Here is an 18,100-nt window from a genome sequence, read left to right as displayed (position 1 = left end):
TTACCGAACCATTTAAAAATGGAAAAACTCCTCTTAGCTCATGGGCCACTGAAATAACAGGCAGGGGGCCTGTTCGGCCAGCAGGCTCTGCTGAACCCCGGCATAGAATGTTAAGAAGATGGAATCTTGGGTGAGATCATCGCTCTTTGAATTCAGCACTCTTCCTTTTTACCTGTTTTACCTTGGACAATTAATTTCTCCATGATTTGGTTTAGTTGTGTGTAGAGCAAAGTTGGTGATGGCACCCACTCATGGTTTTTTTTTTTTTTAAGGGTTACATAAAGGAAAGAAACAAACTAGAGGAGGCCAATCTGCCAACACCTTGATTTCACACTTCCAGCCACCAGAACCATGAGACAATAAATGTCCTTTAAGCTAAATAAATAAATAAATAAACAAACAACAAAAATCCATAAGAGGACAGATAAAGAGTGGTTTTTTTTTAAAAAAGATTTTATTTATTTGACAGAGAGAGACACAGCGAGAGAGGGAACACAAGCAGGGGGAGTGGGGGAGGGAGGAGCAGGCGTCCCGCGGAGCAGAGAGCCTGATGTGGGGCTCGATCCCAGGACGCTGGGATCATGACCTGAGCTGAAGGCAGATGCTTAACGACTGAGCCATCCAGGTGCCCCTAAAGAGTATTTTTAACCTAAGAAGTGCTCACTAATAGCAGTCATTATCATCTCGCAGAGAGGCTCAGGGCACCCTGGGAGTGGCTCTGTCATCATTGGGTCGGGTGGGACTGAAGTAGCCAGATCTGATGTCACCAAAAAGCCAGGTGACTTAGAAAGAGAATGTTACCCTTCCTGCCTTTCTTCAGCAGTCACCAAAGTATTAGAGGCCTCCTTTCGTCCACCTGCCTTGGCCGCTTGCCCCTGGCCACCACCTCCTGGCCACGACCTCCTGGCCACCTCCAGCCCACTTATGAAGACTGTTTCCCTGTGGAAAGGGCTGCTTGTGTGCGGTGAGCCGGCACCTTCTGCCACCCATTATTTATCATTTTTATTTCCCTTCCACTGCACTTTCTAAATGTTGACACGGTGATTTCAGGACTGGTCTCATCATTTTCAAATCTTATGATGGCTGTTTTTTATACTTCATAAATCCAGAGAGGCAAATTTTTGCTGAACATTACACAGCTGTTGGGCAGCCAACAACTGCCCTCCCAGAGCCGTATATGAAAATACAAAGTTTTTTTTATGATGCTTGTTTTCTCTCCTCATTTAACTGTTTCCATTTATTTCTGGTTCCTGGTCCTTTAGGGCAGCTTAGAGCTGAGGAATATTTGTTTTGAGGGAGAGCATAAAGGATAGAGAACAGGCATGTTTATGTGGATGAATTTTGGAGATATCTAAAGGCTATCCTCCTGATGATTTGCCTTCTTTTTCAATAATTGGTTTCAAATCTTTCAAATCTTTCTCTCAAGAGAGGCCAGATCAGAATCTTAATTAATTTTGTTTTAAAAGTACAAGCCACAAGAAGGAATGCTGTACTAAAATATTCTCTCTCACTTAGGGGAGGCCAGGTGTCATTTTGGAGAATTTCATAATGGAGGCCCCTGACAACACTTTTTATTGCTTCTTAAAAACAAAAAATTTTTAGGCATGTGATTCTCTACTGACTTGTGTTGTAATTAGTGCAGTGTTTAAAACTTAATTATTCATTTATAAAACCTTGGTTCTGGAGTCAGTTGTAATCCCAGTCCCATCACTTCCTAGGCTTTGTGGCTTTGAATAAGTTATTTAAGCTCTGTCTGCTCAATTTCCTTCTCTGTATAAAAAAAAAAAAAAAGAGGGTCTAATAATCATCCACCTTGTAAAAGAATTGTGGAATTGTAAGAAATAAAAGTCATAATTCATATAAAACTTTTAGAATGGTGCCAAGCACAGAATAAGCATTCAAAAGATGCTATAGCTTTTTTTTTATTCATTTATTATTCAGCAGGGAGTTCGTTTGTCCCTCCTGTGCTCAGACCTGGGGCCCTTTCGTTTACTAGGTCTGTTTCCTTGGGCACGTTGCTTCCCATCTCTGAGGCTCAGGTTTCTCATCTGTAACACAAAGTTCCTAACAGTGCTTGAGAAAATGAGTTAATACATTCAAAGCTCTAAATCAAGTCCTGACACGAAGTAACTACGTAATCAGTGTTAGCTATTATTATACTTTTGTAATTTGCCAAGGTCCTGTGGTAAATTCTGGGTGTTTTGAGACAAAAGATGCTGTGGCTAGGAGGCAGCATAGCGGGCCCACAGACTGGTAAAGAAGGGAATGAGTAAGCTATTGCTTGTGACACAGTGTGACAGTGGTGGTGGTGGTGGTGTTTAGCTTAAGGCAACAGCCCTCACAGACCTGTACCTCTGAAACATAATACATTATATGTTAAAAAAAAAAAGAAGATAGTAGGAAGGGAAAAATGAAGGGGGGGATATCGGAGGGGGAGATGAACCTTGAGAGACTATGGACTCTGAGAAACAAACTGAGGGTTCTAGAGGGGAGGGGGGTGGGGGGATGGGTTAGCCCGGTGATGGGTATTGAGGAGGGCACCCTCTGCGTGGAGCACTGGGTGTTATACGCAAACAATGAACCATGGAACACTACATCAAAAACTAATGATGTACTGTATGGTGATTAACATAACAATAAAAAAAAAAGGTAACAGCCCTCAGGAAGGCAGGGAAGCTCACAGTGGGGGGGAGGCTATGTGCTCCGGAGGAGAATGATGGAGCCCAAAAGACCTGGGTTTGGGCTTTCTCCTTGCTCTTCCGAGTGAAGTTCCTCAGCATCTGAGAAGCTCCATTTTCTTCTTCGTGAAATGGGGCTGATCTTACCTACCTGTCTGCTTCCTGGGAAGTATTATGTCGCTCCCCAGTGGGCATGTGAGAGGCGTATGGAAACTACTGTAATTATTAGCTGGGAGCGGAAGAGGCCAAGGCCATTGCCAAACTAGTATTCAGGTTAGAAAAGTAATTATCTCTCTTTTTTTTTTTTTAAGATTTTATTTATTTATTTGACAGAGAGAGAGACAGCAGGGAGAGAGAGGGAGGGAACACAAGCAGGGGGAGCGGGAGAGGGAGAAGCAGGCTAGTATTCAGGTTAGAAAAGTAATTATCTCTTTTTTTTTTTTAAGATTTTATTTATTTATTTGACAGAGAGAGAGACAGCAGGGAGAGAGAGAGAGGGAACACAAGCAGGGGAGCAGGAGAGGGAGAAGCAGGCTCCCCGCTGAGCAAGGAGCCCAATGTGGGGCTCGATCCCAGGACCCTGGGATCATGACCTGAGCCGAAGGCAGACGCTTAACGACTGAGCCACCCAGGCGCCCCAGAAAAGTAATTATCTCTTGATTTAAATAAGGCCTCATCTCCTGACTTCTACAGACAAAACTTCAACATTCCAGTGTTCTAAACACATAGAGGTTCAAACAACACAAATGACTGTTGTAGAGATAAAATAATTTAGCTCACTGGAAAAATATGATTAAAATTTTCCAGGACAATTATTTAAAAATGAATGCATTGGCTAATCGTTAATACAGGCCTTAACTAGTGATTATTGAGAGAATGGTTCTCAAAGTGTTTTCCTGAAAACTCAAGTCCTGCTAATCCCAAGTGATAAGGATTCTGTGGTTCAAACATGTAGAGAAATTCTAGGTTAAACAGATTTCTTCTCTACAGAGCATTTCATACCTTTTAAGATAAGAAAGTGTATTGGATGTCTCTATGAAGGGATAGAGTGTGTAGCATTTCCCCAGTGTATTTAACCATGGAATTCCCTCTTCTCCCTTCTCCCCTGCCGTGTGTGTGTGTGTGTGTGTGTGTGTGTATTTCATGCCCAAGTCCAGCAGAACTCATTTTTTATACACCCATATAACACTCATATATGTCTGCTGCCTCCTACTGACATTCTTGCTGGTGTTCTGAAGGTCAAAATATAATATTATGCCAGACACAGCAGTGTTCTTCATGTCTTCTGAAACTTACAGGAGTCCTAGAGATTTTTCCTTTGAAGTGCTTACAGTGAGTTCATAATGAGCATCTTAAAATGTTTTTAAAGGAAACTTTCTCAAAGCATCAGATTAACTCTTTGAAATGAGGGGGAGGGAAGCAAATAATAGGAAAAGAGGAAGAGTGATAGTTGAAATCCATTGCAAATGTGTACTCCGAAAACAGTCTTTCATCTCGATTTGAAAGAATTCTCTTTTGTGCATTAATAAAGGTTTCCCCTCCATCTGATTCAAGCTCACTGTATGAATTACTTTCAGGTACTGCTTGTACAATGCTCACAACCAGAAAGAAAGCCTATACATGTTACATAAATAGGGATACACTGCCTGAAAATAAATGTATCACTTTGAAGATGAATGAAGGAAACAGCTATGGCCAAGAACCAGAATATTCTACCCATGGCCATGAGTTGCAAAATACCTAAACACACGATCAAGGACCCACGTGACTTCTTCAAATCTGGGTCTATCTGGGAAAAAAGAAACAAACTTTTGGCCGAAACTGTTGTTTCCATAGTCATCCACACGTCTGAATTTACATACTCATGCAAAACCCCAAATGCACATGAAGATTTCTAGAGCATGTGAACAGTTTCACGGCAAGACTCACTCAATGCTGGCAGGCATGCTTGATTGTTCTGCTGTCCTGTGCTCTGAGCGAGTCATGGAGCTCATTGGGTCCATCTGCACTAGGGCCTTCTAACTACACAGATGGCAGCCCCCTTTCTGCGTGTGGTTCTAACCACTCAGTTCTAAATGAGGAATAAAAATAGATTTGAAAAATTCAGTAAAGACCGTAATTAAGCAACTTGAAGATCTTTAAAACTAACTAATAACTGATTTTACTTTTCCAATTTGTTCCCTCAAACTAAATTTGACCTGTCAAGCTGACCCAACTCCAGGTACATAGATTACTGAGGGGAGGCGGTAAAATCGTCCCAGAGCTAGAGCTTAGACTCCACATTCTTGAAGGCAAGCTAAATGAGGAAGTAGAGACTGCCCTTTCATTTCTCAGTAACTTCTAATTTGTCTTCAAAACAGGAAAGCTAATTTAGAAACGCCTTGTTCTGCTCTTTGTTTACATTCTTGAGAATCTGTTATTTTTTAAAGATTTAAGACATTAATTATAAAAAGTGCTCCATTTTTTTTTAAACAGCAGGTACTTGGTTGTTCATATTTAACTTAATTGCTTAAGGATATTTTGTTGAGGAAAAAATAGAAATTTAATGTTCATACCACTTTGTTTAGCAAAACCATATTCCTCTTCTGGTTGTTCCCAGGGACCTTATCCTCGCAGCTAAAATAATTTGAACCTGACCTGAAGCCTCAGGTCTGCCCCACCCCCAGACGCTTTGATGTAGAACTAATTTTAGTATCCCCACTTTGCAGGTGAGAAAACGGAGACAAAAAGGTGGTAAGAAACTCACCCAGGGTTGCCCAGCTCGTGTGGAGCAGAGCTAGGATTTGAACTTGGGCGCTCCGTCCCTGGACCCCTTGCTCTTAACCACATGCTCTGGGCCTCTGCAGTGCCTACCATTTGAACAGACCCATTCTTTCAGTCCTTGTTTACCCAAGCAGGATGGAAAACAAGAAGCATACATGAGAGTGCCCCCGCCCCAAAAATGCCACACTGTCTGCTGAATTCTAGAACGGGAGCTCCCAAAATGTTTGCATCTATAGCAGCCACTGTAACTGTGTTTTCTTCCCCCATAACTCTGAAGTCATTGGCATTCACTAGGATGCATAAATGCCACTGCATTTGTAAGATATTAGTCTCATTAGACTGCGGTCGTATTTCATACATAAAATCGACATGGCTAAGTGACAAGCAAATTTTGACAAACTAAATGCTTTTTTTTTTTTTTTTAATGCTAAGGTGGAAGGCAGTACAAACGGACAGTTTGCCTGGCATACCACTCTTAATGATGAAGACAGGAAAGTGTTTCAACAATAGTACAATCAGGTGAATGAATAACCACCTTTAAAGTAACACCTGCAAGGAATGGTAGGTAGTTCAGGCTCACGTGCTCTGATATTAAACAGACACTAATTCTATGTCCAGAATAAATTCTGCATTGCTCCCTCCACTTCTGCAGGTCCTCGGGGATCCTTATCAAGTTTTCCTTCTCAGGGCCGCTTCCTTCCCTCAACTGGTAAACTAATGAACCCCTGTCTGGTTGACCCTTGCAGTCTCCACAAGCTGGTCTAAACCATGATGGTCTCACGGAGATCTCAACATGCAGCCTGGGCCCCGTCCACACTCCTGTCTGCATCAGCCTCCAGTTCCTCTGGCGATCACTGCCTGCTGACGTGCACCCAGCGTCCCACTGAGCTCCCCTAACACTCGGCACACCTTTTACAGTAATTCACATTTCATGTCTTTGACGGCAAAATTTGGGTTTCTGTATTATCTCCACTGCTTCAACTTAAGAGTTTGAAGACTTTCTCTGTAAGACCCATATTCTAAGTGCAGAACTTCAAAAATATTTGTGGACAATGCTGAATGAAGTCTCCAGCCACAAAATTAACTGTTTTAAAGCCCACCTCACATTCAATACTCTTCTTATTCCTAGGGAAGGAAGCAAAATCTCATCCAGGTAAGTATGATTTGTGTAGGGAATATTTCTTCTTAGAAATTGTGACAGATGTTGCTATTTCCTTCCCAATATTCATTTCCCCCTAAGCTATGTACACAGCCCTGGGCTATAATCCTCAGCTCCTCTTGAAGCTCTGAGACACAAGTGGAAGCTGTTCTTCAGGATTTCCAGAAAATCTTCAAGAAATCAGTAAGGTTGCTGGGAGGTAAGCTCTTTGGATTTTTATCTCTTCCTGGAAAGTAGGTGCAATGGTTGGAGATCTAGCAGCCTCCATGGACCATGAAGTAACTTTAAAGATGCTACAACTTATCTTATTGATAGAGAAAGCCTGAGTTTCTGATGTTCATAGACAAACCAGCTCTAGACTTCCTATGTCTTTTATGTGAAAAAGAAATACTTTTTATTTTGTTTAAGGCATTATTTTTATTTGTTTATTTTGGTTTAATGTTATTTGTAGACAAATGCAATTCTAACCAATAGAGAAGTTAATTTAAGTGAGAGTATCCAATTAAATTTAAGTGGCATAGTAGGGGCAAGACATAGGAATTCAGGAATACCTTAAGACCTTTATAAAAGAACAAACAAGTTTTCTCAGTCTTTATTAGGGTGGGTTGTTACTCACTGGCAAAACAGGAAATGCAACTCAAAACTGTCATGAGCAATTAATTGGAAGATATGAGAAGCAGCTTTGTAATGCGTCAACGTTACTAAACTGAACTACATTTCTCAGAATTCCTTTTTCTGTATGTTTCCAGATGGGGTGGGCCACACGGGAGATCCTTGTAAGCTATATGGAGGGCCACTTTGTAGCTTACACAGGTCTGACTCATTCATGTGAGGAGGCTGTCAGGCCTGCGGGCACTCCGACTTCCTCAGGATCCTTCTTCAGCATCTCTGAATCTTGGGCCATGTGTGTGTGTTTAACTCCATGAAGAAAGGCCCTGGTTTCTGCAGATATCTACACGATCAAGGTCAGAGGCAATAGGAAATGACACAGGTTTCAGTCTTTCCTTGTGGATTCCAGATCATATTTATGGATTCCAACTTTTTCTTGCTCTCCCCTACTTTATCTCCATCTTCCCTCCCTGCGATTGGCTGCCTAATGAGTGGACTTTAAGCTCTAACATAAGATGCAAAGACAAAAACCCTGCAGAGGCCACTTAATCAGCTGCCATAATTGCAGAAGCTCTAATGCATTGAATTTGAGGTGCCTGGGTGGCTTAGTCTGGTAAGCATCCGACCCTTGATTTTGGCTCAGGTCATGATCTCAGGGTTGTGAGATCAAGCTCTGCATCAGGCTCTACACTGGACGTGGAGCCTACTTAAGATTCTCTCTTTCCTTTCCCTCTGCCCCTCCCTACTCTCTCTCTCAATAAATAAGTAAGTAAATAACTAAATAAATGCAGAATGGGCCAATTTGTAATGAAAAGTCAAAAATAAGCTATAAGCAGACGGAAGTAGAAAAGGAGTCTTGTATGTCATTCTTGATTTGTTAATTTTGGGGGGATACATAAATGCCAGACACTGTGCTGTGTTCTAAATTAAAATGATGGGTCCTTGCCAACTTGGTTCCGGTTCTAGGCACTGGTGATATAGCAATGAACAAAACAAATATCCTCATGAAACTTACATTCCAGTTGGTTGAGGGAACCAGTAGACATATAAATAAAGCAAGTAAGTATGTATATATTGGATCATAATAAGTGAAATAGAGAAGAGCCAAATAGAGACAATAACCCCTTCACTGCATGGTAGTGGCAAGGACTTAGAGACTATGTCGGCAAAGTGCCCGACCCACACTAGACCTTCTGTAAACTGTGGATTTTGTTGTTTTTATTAGGATTGTGTCAGAGGGATTAAAAAAGGGAGAGAGATGTGATAAAAACCCATGGAAGAGGAATCATTAGAACTCAGTAACTGATCAATTTTGTTACTTAAGGGAGGGTGCAGTAATGGGATGTGAATTCTACCCTCCAGAATACGAGGAACTTAAAATAAAGAAATGGTTCTCCATATTGGTAAGATAGTAAAAGAAAAACTTCATTAAGTAGGAGAATCAAACAAGATAAAACAGTTTGGAAGGTGGCAGAGAAATGTGGAAATGAATATGAGGAAGAACATGAGCCATCCATAAGACAAAGCCTTGGGTACATTGCTGAACTTGAATCTCTGGAGAGCCCCAACGGGAAATTTAAACAGGTGAAAATTGACTGTTGAGTCACTTCTGTTTGGAGGGACTCATCTCCAAGCCTGTATAACTCCATGATCTTCTGATTCCAGGATGATGCTTCTTTGGGTTCCTGGACTGGACTATGAAGGAGATCAGGAAGGTAGCCTGGGTTGTGATGGGACTCAGCTGAATCATGGGCCACTGTGGCTAATGGTATATCTGCTGGGTTCCAAGCCTGGCAAATGCCTTGCCAGCTTCCCTGCAGCCACTGCTCCCTCCTTAGATGCCATCCCCATCTGCCCTTGATGATTAAGTACATAAGGTAGAAGAAAGTGAAAAGATCTCGTTACCTTCTTTAAGACACTTCTGTTTCTCCAATGAAGAACACTGAGGGACAGTGGGACAGGACTTGGGGATAGGGTTGGGGAGGGGGGGAGGCTGTGCCAAATGATCACCGTGACCTCACCTGACGATAGCTGGTTGAGTGAGACATCCTCAATTATACCCACATTTTTACTGAATTACATGGACAACAATTCTTCAGTTTTCTAGTGGAAAAAATATTGATGTTTTGGCAGCATTTCTTTGAAGACAGCCTATGAAAAGGTTAGGATAAAAATAATCTTTTGGTTTAGAGCACCGAGGAAGCACATTATTAACACAAATATTCAAAGTAGAAGGCACTGAGACAGAGACAAAGGCTATTTTTGTTGACCCTGGTATGTGCCTGAAATGTTAAAAGTCCTGATGTCCTATTTGGGAGGAGAAGTTATTGAAGACTAAACATACTGAAACCTGGAAATGATTTGGGATTATCGGTAGATTCTATGAAGCTTATAAGGAAATGAATGCGTAGAAAGGTTAGGCCCCTTTCCTAAATCAAAAGCAGAGAATAAGCCTTGCTTGACCCATGACCCAGGATCTCTTCCCCCAAAGCTTTTATAATGCTCCTTGAGGGCCGTAGCCAAATTTAGTCAATATCTTCTCCTCTCACTGAGGCCAGTGACTTGTCCAAAGTAATAGCATGATAAAATACTTTTTAGAATACTTGGATTGTGCCAGGTATTGTTCTAGACTTTTATCCTATATCCCTCCATGTAGTCCTCATGACCTGAGCTGAAATCAAGAGTTGACGTTCAACTGACTGAGCCACCCAAGTACCCCATGGTTTGGGGTATTTTAAAGACAACTGCAATATATTTGTCCAATATGAATCAAGTGTCCTGGTTTTTCCAGGATCAAAGGAGATCTCTGGACATGGGACTTTCAGTGCTTAAATCTAGAAAGTCCCCAGAAAACTGGGACTAGTGGGTCACCATCTGTAAATCTAATTGCTTATATTATTTAAAAGAAAGCAAAACAACAGTTGTTGGTTTTAATGGCTATGTGTTTATATAGGGGGAAAATACATGAAAATATCAGTATGCCATTGGGTGGATTGTCACCAAGAGTGAATTAAAAAATAAATGAAAATATTTATTACTCACATTAAAAGCTGAAGGAAATAAACACGGCAAAGTGTGAATTCTCCTCTTTCAACTCATTAAAAACATGTAATCATAAAGTGTAGGAACATGGAAAAGCATTGAGTGGAGGGAAGTTAGTGACCAGTGATGTTTGAAATATTTATGGACTGATGGGACATTTTTCTCTGAGTATTTTATGAGAATCTGATGAAGCTGGAAAAAAAACCCTGTTTTTCACAATTAAATTGAAACTGCCAATGGAATTTTTATAATTATAGTTGACTCTTGAACAACATGGGAGTTAGGGGCACCAACTCCTGTGCCCTTCACTGGAAGAATCCATGTATAACTTTTGACTCTCCCCAAACTTAACTACCAATACTGTACTGTTGCCCAGAAGCCTTGCTAATAACATAATCAGGCAGTTAATACCTATTTGGTATGTCATATCTATTAAACACTGTATTCTTACCATAAAGCAAGCTGGAGAAAAGAAAATGCTAATAAGAAATCCATAAGGAAAATCCATTTATAGAACTGTACTGTAAAAAAAAATCTGTGTGTAAGTGGACCCATGCAGTTCAAATCCATGTTGTTTAAGGATCAACTGTATATGGGTATGGAAGTGGAGAATTCAACTTACTGCTTCTTCAAAATATTAACAGTAGCTAACATTTATTGAAAACCTACTCTGTTCCAGGCACTGGTGTTCCACATTTAATCCTTACCACAACTGTGTGAAGGAGACACTGTTATCACCCTATTATATATATGGAGAAGTGAAGCATATTCAACATGCCCAAGTCTATGGCAAAGCTATGATACAAATCCAAGCCGAATGGCTCCGGAGTCCATGTTTCTAACATCTATGCTGCATCTAGTTAAGGGCATGACAGGAAGTGGTACTTCTGTTTACTTATAGCTCTCACTTTGAAATCATTTCTGAATGTATGAGAGGTAAAGTATCTGGGAAGGGCCATAAGGAGGAAGAGGAGCTATTGGAGGATTAGGGTGTAGCTGGGAAGAATTACCGACAGACACATTATGAACAGGAGTCTTGGAGGCCCCATTCTCCCTTTCTCCTCGTGTTCTCATCAAGCAGACTTCCCTTCAGTGGCCGTCTCGGAGCATCCTTATCTCTTATGTTGTTCAACTACCTAACCAAGACTATCAGAAAAGGAAATCCATGAAGCAATCTCATCATTGGTCCTGCCCTTACCCCAGTTTCCCTGAGGAAATCTGTGGTTCATTCTGTACCTTATTTCTTTTTTAAATGGAATTTTGTTGAGGCAGATTTTCCATAATTGGAATCGGGGAGGGGATTATGGTTAATTTGTTATAGCAATAGCAATATTCTTGGAGAATGTTTCTTGTAGAAATATTTCACATTCAAGATGGAGGTGAGAGAAGGTTCTCTGCCTCTGTGATTATATTAACAGATGTCAATTTTTTTGTCAATAGAATAATATTTAAATGTGAACCATAGTAAACAGAATATATTCATTTTGGGTCTCTTCTGTTTAGAGTACTTTACATGAGCTTTTCTACAGGGATAGGTTATTTCATACTTTCCCCCATGACTATGAAGCATCCCCTTTATTCTGAAGGAAAGACAAGTACTGATGTATGAGCACTAGGAGTAAAGTTGCTACATATCCCAAGTCCCTATCTGCATGTTTCAAAAGGCTTATGTAGTTTTGGCACTTTGTGGGTAGTGAAGAAAAAGCAGAGGCTTTGGCGTTAGACTTCGATTCAAATCCTGGTTGCTCCTCTTCTTAGCTGTGTCATTGGTCAAGTTTGTCATCCTCCCTTTCCATATCAGGAAAACAGAGGTGCTAAAACCAACTTCTCTAACTCATAGAAATGTGAGAATTAAACTAAATCATGGAACTATAACCTTAATAGACGATAGATAAATAATAGACATATATTTATTACATAGACCTCCTGTGTAGTTTCCTAAAAGCTTTAGGCTTCCTTATGGGCAAAAATAGAGCAAAAATTGATTATTAGTAGGAGGGACAAGTTTGTCAAAGTTTCCCCCGTCTCTGGTCTTAAATCTATCTGCTTACACAGACATCAATTTGAATGTGCTGTTCCATCCTTAGACAGATGCTGATTTGCAAAAGATAATGTTGTGCTTATCGATTTCATTCAAATAGGCTTTGATTCTAATGCTACATGTTTGACTGCAAGTCTAGCCAGAACCCTTGAATTTTAATCGCTTCTTACGAGCTGGTCAAGAATTATTCCCACATGTGTGCCACATGAACCCAGAGCTGGCAGAATTAATGTCCTAGTAAGTAAGAAATAAGGCTGAGGCATTTAAAAATTTCTTACAGTTAAAATATAAGCTCATAGGTTATAATGAATAGATGTTGGCACTTGACAATTTATTTTCTTCTACCTTTTTCACAAGTGGATCTGAACAAGACAATAGGGATCTAAGAACAATAGGTAAGGATTAACCCTTTATTTCCTAATATACTTTAAAATTAGTATTATTATCCTTTAAGTACTCAGATGGATATGCAGGACCTCACATGCATTTGTTTTCCCATTTATGTGAACTGCCTGGAAAAACTCCCAAAGTACAATTGTTACTAATACATTATATATAATTCAGATCTCCTCCTTTTAAGGGAGATAGTGAGTTCTGAAGGCAGTTAGAAGAAACTGAGTAATGGTTGCCCTTTACAACCTATCTCTTCAGTGTTCCCATTTCTTCACTTTTATTCTTGTCTTTTTACATCTTCATTAGAGGCATTTATTATAATTGGACATTTCTAATTGAAATAAAGTTCTCAGAAGCTATTGCTGCAAGCACAAGAAAGAAAATGTTAATTTTCAGATTGATTAATGTATTTTTAAATTATAGAATGATTTCCCAAATGTCCCAACCATGAAAACGCAGATAAAGTTACTAGGATTGGGGAAAATTATAAATGCATTATGTGTTTTAAATCTTACATGTGCTTATACTCACAATGATAGATTCTTTATTGATACCCCCATAAAAGCAGATGGACACAGAGAAGGTGATTTGATGTTTTATTAACTAGACATTACAATATGCTAGTGAATGTTTACCCAGTCCATAGACAGGGAAACAGTTTATTGAACAAGGTCATGATGCCAAATGATTGAACTGAGCAGTGATTGGACTCAGAATTACATTTCTAGCTTTCATATCTTATAAACCCCTTTATACTCAACTCTTGCTAGTCTGGTCTATTTTCAGTTGCTGGAACTTCTGATACTGTCCCTGGATTTTTTTTTGTGTGTGTGCATATGCTTTTGCATATGCTGTTCACTCTGCTTAGAACATTCTTTCCTACCCACTGAAACGTCCACATTCCCTGGCTAGTACTTTCATGCATCTATCATTCAGTCATCCGTTTTATACATTTGATGGTCAAGTGCAATCCAGCAGTGGATAGTTCACATGCAGGGTCAGGTGGGAGAGGAATTTCATCATGGCAAGACACTCATGGCTTCTCTGCTTGAGGGATTTGTAGCTCTGGCAGAAGGAGGTTTCTCCATCTCCTTCCCTTCCCATGTTTCATCTCAGCTTTGTCACTGATGGGGAGAATCTGTTAGCCTAATAACTTTGACATTAAAAAGAAAGACAATCCATTGTCACAGACATGGGTTTGTTTACTTTATAGATGAACTTACCTAAGAGATCTATAATGAACCAACACCACTAAGAATCCACCTGGCCTAAGCCACCCAGGCGCCCCAATAACTCATTATTTTAAAATGGGAGTCTAGGTACTAAAGAAACTATGAGGGACTGGAAAAAACATTGAGCTTCAGAGGTGTGCAAATTATGGCCCAAGGATCAGTTTTGTGGATCTGCCATCTCTTTTGTGGATACAGTTTTTTTTTCCCCCTTTTTCTTTTTTTTTTCATTATGTTATGTTAATCACCATACATTACCTCATTAGTTTTTGATGTAGTGTTCCATGATTCATTGTTTGCCTATAACACCCAGTGCTCCATGCAGAATGAGCCCTCTTTAATACCCATCACCAGGCTAACCCATCCTCCCACCTAACCTCCCCTCTAGAACCCTCAGTTTGTTTCTCAGAGTCCATCGTCTCTCATGGTTCGTCTCCCCCTCCGATTTCCCCCCCTTCATTCTTCTCCTCCTGCTATCTTCTTCTTTTTTTTTTTAACATATAATGTATTATTTGCTTCAGAGGTACAGATCTGTGATTCAACAGTCTTGCACAATTCACAGCGCTCACCATAGCACATACCCTCCCCAATGTCTATCACCCAGCCGCCCCATCCCTCCCACCCCCCACCACTCCAGCAACCCTCAGTTTGTTTCCTGAGATTAAGAATTTATTGGAGGGCGCCTGGGTGGCTCAGTCGGTTAAGCAACTGCCTTCGGCTCAGGTCATGATCCTGGAGTCCCGGGATCAAGTCCCACATCGGGCTCCCCACTCAGCAGGGAGTCTGCTTCTCCCTCTGACCCTCCTCCCTCTCATGCTCTCTGTCTCTCATTCTCTCTCTCGCAAATAAATAAAATCTAAAAAAAAAAAAAAAAAGAATTTATTGGAACAGAGCCACACCCATTCCTTTAAGTATGGTTTATGCTTTTCCCATGACAGCCACAGAGCTGAGTGATTGTGACAAAGACTTAATGCTCCACAATGTCTAAAATAATTACTCTCTGTCCCTTTATAGAAAAATTTTACTGACCATAGCATTACTGCCCCAGCTTCTTTATCTGTAAAATAGGAATGATAGCCCCCACTTCACAGGGCTGTTGCCAGGACACTTACTTTGGGATATTCGTGTGAGAACCTTTGGTACAGTGCTTAGCATAGCCATTGTGCAAGTAATGCTTGTTCAGTTGGAATCTGAAATTCCCACCCACCACCCAGTGGTTGATTTAAAACTATTTTCTTTTTAACCTTATGTTTATAAGGTGAAACAATTATGTGTCAAAGAGTAAAATTTCACCTTTTCCTTTTTAAAAACACTGTTATTTGCTTGTCCTCATGACTTTGTCAAACAATATAATCTTTATACATCTTTGTGATAAATAATTAAAATAACGAAAGGAGAGTTGAAATAATGTGGTGGATGCAGTGCTGAACTCCACAGACTTTATGCAAATAGAAATGAGAGAGAATATTTCTGAGTTTTTAAATGCTAAAGGTCATAATTTTCTTTATACAGCAGCAAGCAAAAAACCCTATAACAGAAGTGAAGATTATTGGTTGTTTTTTCTTGAATGACATTGTTAAAGATACAGGATTATTTTTTGCTTCAGTGTTTTATTAGAAATATATTGCATGGAAAATAAAATGATAATTTGGAAAGAAACAGGGGTATTCTGCATAAGGGACTGTTCCGGCAACTGCATGCTGTGTATACTGTAATTCTTAGCTAGTCATGCTGATTACAGCAAGTAGGTAAATAAGGAGAGGCAAGTTACCAGGAGCTATTTCCTCCTTGCAGAATTGCTTTTATTAAATTGCTCTCTACTGTTATCATCAGCCTATATTGAGGAAAAATATAAGAACATTAGTAAGCACATCCTGTCTGATCTTAGGACAATAATCATCATGTTCATCCTGATAAATTGCTGTTTCTGTGTTATAAACCCTGTGCGTTGAGGAATTGATCAGGTTTCCCTTTGCCAGTGAACTTGGTAGAATGCTCAGGGCCAAATTTATGACTCAGTTGTAGCAACCATATGGATCTTTATGATGTACATTTTACCATCGTTCCTAGTTATGTTTTATGTCCTTTGTCTCTTTCTTTTGCTCTGCTTTTATTTATGCTATCTAAGTATTTTATGTCATTTTGCAAGCCACATTCAATCTTTTCTGGAATAAGATGGGGATAAATAGGCAATAGGGAAGTGGATAGGTAATTTCCAGTAAAGTGCTACTATGTCTTTTGGTTCTCTCCTTGAAATATCTTATGAATAACACAACAAAATAACTCCCAGCTTACCACTTGATAAATCTTATAATTTAAAGAGAAGTATTTAGACGAGGCAGGAGCCCCAGGCTGGGATCAGGCTCGCTGTGCAGAGGCGGCGCCCGGGTTCCTACCCGGGACTGTGCGGAGGCGGCTGCCAAGTGTGCAGCCCCAGCGCCCCCCGGTGCTCCCGCGGAGCGAAAGGTGAAGAAGGAAATTGATGCTGTTGCCTTCTTTCTCACGAAAGGCGAGTTAGAAAACATGGTAACTTGAAAACAGAGGCCGTTGAGAGATTTGTTGAGAAATTGACTCATACTTCCAGAAAAATCAGTGGTATCCAGAAAAACCATCAGAAGGACAGGCCTACAGATGCATTCCTGTAAGTTTCACAGTTGATCCCGGCGTCCTGGAAGCCTGTGCGAACAGGGGCACCTTGTACATGGACCTAGGTTTGCCAAAGGAGCTCACTCTGTGCGGGGCGCCGTGGGAGGTGGGCTGTCGGGTGTGGGGTGGGGACGGAGAGAAGAACAATGCGTTCACTGGTGTCAGCTTTGAAAATGACGATGAGAGGGGCGCCTGGGTGGCTCAGTCGGTTAAGCATCTGCTTTTGGCTCAGATCATGATTCCAGGATCTTGGGATCGAGCCCCGAGTCAGGCTCCCAGCTCAGTGGGGGAGCCTGCTTCTCCCTCTCCCTCTGCTGCTCCTCCCTCTCCCTCTGCTGCTCCTCCTGCTTGTGCTCTCTCTTTCTCTCTCTCTCTCTCTGTCAGATAAATAAATAAAATCTTTAAAAAAGAAAATGAGGGTGAGAACAAGGAGGAAATCTCCATGAAAGTTAGTTACCTCTGATGTTCTTTCAGGATCCTCTTCTTCAGACTAAGAAACAAGTAAGGAAGTAGAAGTGAAACCCAGTTGGGTGAGGGCAGCCCCAAGCCCTGTGTACCAGATTTCAGAATTGATATTCCTGCCTCCTCCAAGGTGGCACCCTTTGCCCAGAAAGAAGCCAGGAATGTTCCGAGGGAATGCCCACCAGAACCACTACTCTCCTCCTATTCCATCTGGTTATCCAAATCAGGGAAGGAAGAATAAACCGTATCACCCAGATCTGGTTACATGGGTACCTCCTCCTAGAATGCATTGTGTCCAGAGTCACCGGACTGATCCTCACGTGTTAGCACTCCGCTAGCTCCTTTTGCTTCTCTGTTGGTGTCAGTGTTGAGAGAAGGTAGAACAAGACTGACCACATATTAAAAGCTAAATGTTCATACTCATAGTAGTAAAGTTAGATGGACCAAACCATCAAACTTATTTTTATAGAGAAGTTATTGACAATAATCTTTCTTAAAAATATATATATGCACTTTAAATATATCATTATAGTTTGAGAAACTTCATTAAAGTTAGTCAAGTGCTTGAGTTTTTAATATTGGACTTGAATATTTATATATTGTGCATCAACTCTGTGAGAACACTGCAGCAGCGGGAGATCTGTTCTAGCATCTTTGAGCATTTCCTTTATGGAAGGTGTGTAAGTTATTTATACACAAGGAAGTCTCTTTTATGCCATTGTTTAGAAGAATTGCGTGAATTATGTTGCAAATAAAAAGTAGTGTGAGGCAAAAAATAAATAAATAAAGAGAAATATTTAGTTATACTAGTCATTTGGCTCCTTATACCATACAAAGGGATTGAAATAATTTTGGCTGCAACAAACCCACTGTCTTTTCTAAGGTAAGCCTGTGATTTAAATGCCAAATCTTCATTTAAATATCAAAAAGAAGGAATGCTTATGGTCTATACTCAAACTGTCCAGTCACACTAATTTTATTTGCTTGATAAAGATTATTGGAATTGATTGCATTTTAAAAAGGTTATGCGGGGCGCCTGGGTGGCTCAGTTGGTTAAGCAACTGCCTTCGGCTCAGGT

At 40.5% G+C, this 18,100-nt stretch overlaps 1 pseudogene; it reads left to right on the top strand.

Moving 5' to 3' along the window:
- Window positions 1–6,493: 6,493 nt before the first annotated feature.
- LOC110578901 lies at window positions 6,494–17,360 on the top strand (annotated as a pseudogene).
- The last annotated feature ends 740 nt before the right edge of the window (window positions 17,361–18,100 follow it).

This window comes from Neomonachus schauinslandi, chromosome 4, assembly GCF_002201575.2.
Source record: "Neomonachus schauinslandi chromosome 4, ASM220157v2, whole genome shotgun sequence".
Lineage (NCBI taxonomy): Eukaryota > Metazoa > Chordata > Mammalia > Carnivora > Phocidae > Neomonachus > Neomonachus schauinslandi.
This window is presented reverse-complemented; position numbering and strand designations above follow the sequence as displayed.